Raw genomic sequence first — 6,632 nt, 5'->3', positions numbered from 1 at the left:
CCCCTCTCCTCTTTTCTCGTTCATGCACTTCCCAGAAAATTGTACTATGAATCCTGAGATGATTTTCCTTCCTTCTTTGAATGTTTAACTGTCTGGTCTAGTAGATCTCAACCTTCCTAATGCTGGGACTGTTTATTACAGTTCCTCATGGTGTGGTGACTCCCAACCTTAAAATTATTTCTGTTGCTACTTTATACTTGTAATCTTGCTATTGTTATAAATAATAATGTAAATATCTGTGTTTTCTGACAATCTTTTGGGAACTGTGACCCACAGGTTGAGAACTGCTGGTCTTGTCTATACCACATAATATAACAATTCAACTTCTACAAAGACCTTGTGGGCTTACTTTCTCCAGCTAGACTGAAAGTGCCTTAAAGGCAAAATGTCCATCTTACTGTTATCATGCTTCAAGTGCTGGTCCTATATATGGAGACAAATAATGCCTTGCACTTCACTGTAAAATTCTCACTTCTGACATTTTCTGCTTCACTCCTGGTTCCTTCCTTGTCTTCAGAGCTCAAATTGCAAGTAGCTTTTTATAATACCAACTATTCATGTCATGGTGCTTCAACATCCTTAACTCATGACAAAGCTTCCGTTTATCTAATCTGATAATGTCTAAAGATTAATGTTAGCATCTTCCCCAGTTCTTGAAGGTGCTATGTATGGTCCTGGAGGAGAAAAGTAAACACCAATCTTACCTGGTTGTGAACCCTGCTAGCTAAGCAATGACCAGCTGAGCCAGATGAGCTCATCACGGCAATGATGATACAGATGCCATGGGAGTAACCAATCACTTTATGCTGATTGGAGTTACGGTGTGCTCCGCAAATTAAAACCAATACCTGACATCAAGATCTGGGCACGAATCTGTGGTTAGTCGGGTCACAGGTCCTGGAGGAGGATGTAAATCTGTTATTGTGTAAAGTGAACATGGTATTAAATTGATTTCTCATGACTTGTTACACCTCTGTCAACCCTCGTCAGAGAAATGACTTTTTGTAGTAAATAACAATTAACACTGGGAGAAGGAGAGCCGCAAGTGGTCAATGTGCAGAGAATATGAACACTCAGCCCTCAACATGGCATTTACATCACACACCCTTCTCCCAAGGCTCATGAGTATTCATGGAATGGGGCCAGAAAGGTTGGAAGAGTCAGGGGCTATGGATGAATATATTGGAAAATGTTTTCTAGACACAAGGAAATTGCCCATATGAATTCATAGCAGTTAAGACAAAATTAAGACTTGCAAAAATCCAACCAGTAAAAATCCCAGCATAGACAGGGGAAGCAGGCACAACGTCCCACCCCTATCTAAGGAGTTATTGACACTTGATAGCTTCTGGGAGATGGAGAATTGGATTTTCTTTAAGAGTTCAGCATCTACTAGGTTGTCCATTGGAAGTCCACACATCCTGTAATAGATGGGCAGCGTTGCTTATACTTAATGGGTTAAAAAAATAGATGTACATATAGTATATTTATGTGTGAAATTCTCAAAAAATTAAGATAAAACTTAAGACATCTTTATTTCAAAAAATCTAGAGATTTATGAAGCTTAAGAATCCCAGATAGATGCATGCTTATATTTATCCCTCCATCTTGATACAATGAGTTGTATATTCTGGTTATTTTCCTGTACATCTGAAAAGGCTACTAGAATAAACACTGATCAAGAAGAAGGGCCCTAAAAATACAAGCAAGATGCTATCTTTAAGAGAAGCTACTGAATTTGACAGGCATGAAAATGGAACTCTGGAAAGCGTTTAGAAGAGACGGGGGAATGGCCCCAGCGTTTTTAAACACAGCGTAAATCAAGTAAACCCTAAGGAGAAATAGTAAGTCGAGTTTACAACAACGAAGAAAAGTTCACATTGCTTTAGAAACCCTGCAAATCCTAATCAATCCTTCTAGACCTTGACCGGCACCTCTTCCGCAGTGAAAACACCATGGTGCCTGAATGTGTGAGCGGCATAGGCTGAAGAGAGCGGAGGGAACAAAAGCCAGATTTTAGGGTGTTTGACTAGAGCCAGGCTGCCACTTGCTGTTCATTAGCTTGATGAAGAGGGGGTGGCTCAGATTGGACATTTGCCTTCTTGCTGTGTGGTGAATACTTTTGCTTTGTCAGTTGGCCCAAAATCTAATTTCTTCATTTCAGCATTGCTTCTCACTACAGTCATGCACATGCAAACCAAAGGAAGGTGGATGGCAGCATGCTTAGGACAAAGTAAGGCCTGCATTTTCTGACATTCACTTAACGTTGAGCTGTTAGAACTTACCGCATACCTGACTCATTTTCTCACCAGGAAACAAAGGTCACACCATACTCCTTCTACTTGATGGATGTGTGGTGAGGGCTCAAGGGCAGACGGCATGTAAAGTGCTGCCTGTCAATCGGCTGCAAAACAAGCATTTGATTAATATTTGATTAATTCCCATTATAGTGATGATGCAAATACTAACTCCTAAGTCATGACTCATCAAAAATGTCTTAGGGAACTATTTTAGAATTCATCAAATAGTCCTAAGGACTCATTGAAACCTCAGAGGTTATGTGACTTAGAAATTCATTTTGAGTCTTTAACAAAGAGGTAGAAGTGGATTTTAGTTACTCAGACTTCACATTTTGTCTCTAAAGTGTTTGTGCGTATGTAATATCAGAGTTTACCATAGTTTCCCCCAGTTCTTTTCTGTGGATATTCTAGACATCATTCAGAAGTCCTACTTAGGAATCAGCATTCTTGGGGATCAGCATTTCCTGGTGTTTCTCCCCAAATTTATTCATTGGTTGACACCATCTTTGTAGGAATGACCATGATTGTTGAACTAAGTTTCCCTATAGAATGCACCTCTGATATATCAGCCTTCTGCATAAAACTTCTCATGGCTTGACTTCCTAGTATAATTGGTATGACTAATTGATGTTTACTCTGGATATAAGTATTATTTAAATGTACAGCAGCATCCTAACAGCCCATGTTTCTCCCTCCCCCCCCACAAATATGCAAAGACCCAAGGAGAAAGAATATGAATTAGAAGCTGTCTTTGAGATATTATCAGGTCTAGCATGCTTTGACTGACTATGATTCAGGCTAGAAAAACACAGGAAAAGAGGAACATCTGTTTAAATGCTATGTACAACTGAAGGTTTTTATCAAGATCATTAATGTTATCCCTTAACGTTTGTGAGTATTTGAGAAAAGTGAGACTTCAAATACTACTTATGGTATTTCTGCCTTTTTAATTTTAGCTCATGGCTAGGGTAAGCAGATTCTCCATTTCCCAACTACTATGATTATAAAATTTCCCTTTTCTATATACAATGAGACAGAAAAGCATCTAAAAATGTAAAAGCAGTCTTCAGATTGTTCAGCCTGGCATGTAAGCAGGGCTGAGCATCCTGCAAACAACATCACAGAAGAAGGAAGGGAAAGACAAAGAAACAGCAAAATAATCTGTGAGACGGTCCAGGTACCTCAAAAGATGTTTGTCTTGGGGTGGAATCTAGCGTTAAAAGCGTCTGTAGAGAGTCACTGACAGTCTAACCCCATCCATCACATCAGGTCTTTCATTGTATCACAGTCAGAAGGTGGGCACATGCTTCACTGAAAAGTTTTTGAAAGTATGAAGAGAGGCAAGAGCAGCCCTCTTCTCCCTTCATAACAGAAATAAAGTCCCGAGGACTTCATTTTCATTTTAAAATAATTGTCATGCCTTAGGAGTCTCTCCTTGACTCTTACTCTCTCCATTTGCTGTAACACACTGAGGGCTTCACATCTATAAACCTATTTCACGAAGCCATTCCCAGTTTTTGGCTCAGGCAGCCAACTTTCTCTTTGAAATCTACATCTGACCATATCAAGGCCGTTTCAATTCAGTTTGTTTAGAAATGGAAGTCAGACATCACCACCATCCAAGGTAACTTCTTTTTCTTGAATGTTATCTATATATCACTTAGGAGCTCTACTGCCTATAGACTTAAATCTTGATGTCCTTGAATCCTTCCTAAACTTAGCTGTTACCAATGACACATCTTTGTAGGAACTTCCGTGAATTCTGAGCTTAACTAGTGTGTCATTCTTTATCTGATTTTCTTTGATCAGCTAATTCCTGGTGGAATGTAATTCTGATCATGTCGATCTACGCAGAAAATCTTTTCATGGATTGTTTCTCTAGCTTAAAAGTAATTTATTTGGCCTCCTACTATGACTCAAAGCCTTCATGATTTGACCCTTGTTCTCCTCACCAGCCTCATGGTGACGGCTTGTTCTGATGTTAGTCATGTTCATCTATTTTTAAAGCGTCACACCAACCTCTCTCTTCCTGTCGCTCACATTATCTGTCCTGCTTAGGACTTTATTTCCATTCTAAAATAACTGGCATTATTCATCTTACTCAGTTTAAGCTGTGCCTCTCAGAAAATTCTCCGTCTCCTAGATGACTGGGTGCCAAAGTGCCGTAAGCATCCTCTGTCATTAATCTCAGCTTTGTCTTATAGCAGTTATTGATATCCCTGCTGTCTTTCTCCCTGGACTTTGAGCCTGTATAAATCCCCAGCATCTAACCTAAAACAAGGACCCTTACTAGGAGGGAAGCAAATCCCGTGGGATGCATGCACGTGGACAAAGGAACTGCTCCCGTGTAGGTTTAAGACTTGCCAGGCGCCAGTGAAGCAGCACCAATTTATGAACCGAAGGTCAGATGTTAACTTCTTCTAGACCTTTCTTAAAACGCAGATAGCAGGGCTAGTCAGTTACTTGGCTGGGGCTCAGATAGCCTGCTTTAAGGTGCAGGAGCTGTGTGGTAGATGTATTACTTGGGAATGGACTCCATGGCTATGCATTTTGATGGGTTTTTGTCTTCTGCAATGGTCTCCATTTGTTGCAAAGATGAAGCTTCCTCGATGAGGGGTGAGGACTGCATTTACCTGTGGATGAAAGGACAAGTGTTTAGAATGTAGTCAGGGATTATCCTGATTTAGTAAAGTGGTGGTTGTAGGTTCTCCTCCAAGATCCATGACTTCACCAGCCCCGGGTAGTTGGCTAGGTTCCCTCTTGTTGAGTGGGTCCTACGTCTAATTAGGGAGTGTTGATTCCAAACTCCTACACCTAAGACTCAGGGATCATTGCAGAAAAGGGAGCGAAAAGATCGTAGGAACCAGAAGAACAGGAAGTTTGCTGTGCCTTTATGTGTCCTGGTAATGTAAAAACACATATGAAGTCTCACCAGCGTGACTGCTTAAGCAGGAGCTGAACAGGGATGACCCCAGTGCATATGCTAATGAGGAAGGGGGAAGGCCTACAGGCAGCCAAGGGATGCAGGGAGCTGGAGAAATAGTCTTCCCTGGGGAAGAGAACATTATCCAGTACTAAATGGTCAGCCCTGAAAACATACCACTAACAATGACATACCAGTAACATTGGAGAGACTGAGCAGGCCGTTTTATGTAGTTAGGAATATATACATGTAGGAATACATGTACACATAGATGTAACAACAAGATGAGTGATACATGGGAGGGTTTGGAGAAAGGAAAAAAGGGAAATGACCTGATTCATCATAATCTCATTTTTTAAATTTTTTTAAGTTAGGAACACACATTTATTGAGCTATATATTTTTCTCCTTTCCCCTCCCTGCTTGTCCCTCCCCTTTAATCCTCTCTCAGAGTACCTATGCTCCCAATTTACTCAGGAAAGCTTGCCTTTTTCTACTTCCCATGTACTTTAGATCCATGAATGTCTCTCTTAGGGTCCACCTCAGAAATGTTTTTAAAAGTTTTCACATAAATTTCAGAAAAACCTGCCTTGGATTTTTTTTTTTAAGTCGAGATTAACAGGAAAGGTTAAGACAGTTTGGGATCAGTCTTAATAAAATAAAACTAGAAAAGATAGGCAGGGTCACACCTTTCATGTGTCCGTTTTACATATTGTATCTTCTACCATGTATCAAATTTTGTAAATGTAAAAAGATTTTAGAGCTGATACTTGTCCTTGCCCCTGCTTTATTTCCATCATACATTCAGGTAATATTTTCCCATATAAAACAGAGAAATAAATCATGATACAGAAATATCCTTACTCACCTTAAAATCTTTGTTGTATTGAAAGGCATCAAATGAATCATGAGAGAAAAATTATGTTTTGGATTAAATAACAGCCTAGAAGGAAGAAATGCTGTCTGGATCGTGATCTGGAATTGTCGACTCTAAAGCAAGCCTGCTTGAAGCCTCCTCCCTTTAACCAACTAACCCTGGGTTCACATCTGTAACGTTTGGAGTAGATAGTGATTTTGTGGGTTCTAAGCACTAACAGCTCTCTTCAGACAAGAGGTAAACTTAGCTCAAGGGGCAAATGATACATATGAGGGAGAAGAAGAGCAAGCCAGGACTCTCGCCTCCTCTATTGTGTCCCATAGTCTACACTGTGTGCGTTGTCTGGTGGTAGCCATGACGTGGTGACTCCTCTATGGTGTCCCATAGTCTACATTGTGTGCGTTGTCTGGTGGTAGCCATGACGTGGTGACTCCTCTATGGTGTCCCATAGTCTACACTGTGTGTGTTGTCTGGTGGTAGCCATGACGTGAGGACTCCTTGAGCCTTTCATGGTAACGCCAGTAGGAAGTCTA

This window comes from Myodes glareolus, chromosome 21, assembly GCF_982192425.1.
Source record: "Myodes glareolus chromosome 21, mMyoGla1.1, whole genome shotgun sequence".
Classification (NCBI taxonomy): domain Eukaryota; kingdom Metazoa; phylum Chordata; class Mammalia; order Rodentia; family Cricetidae; genus Myodes; species Myodes glareolus.
Note: the sequence above shows the minus strand (reverse complement) of the source record.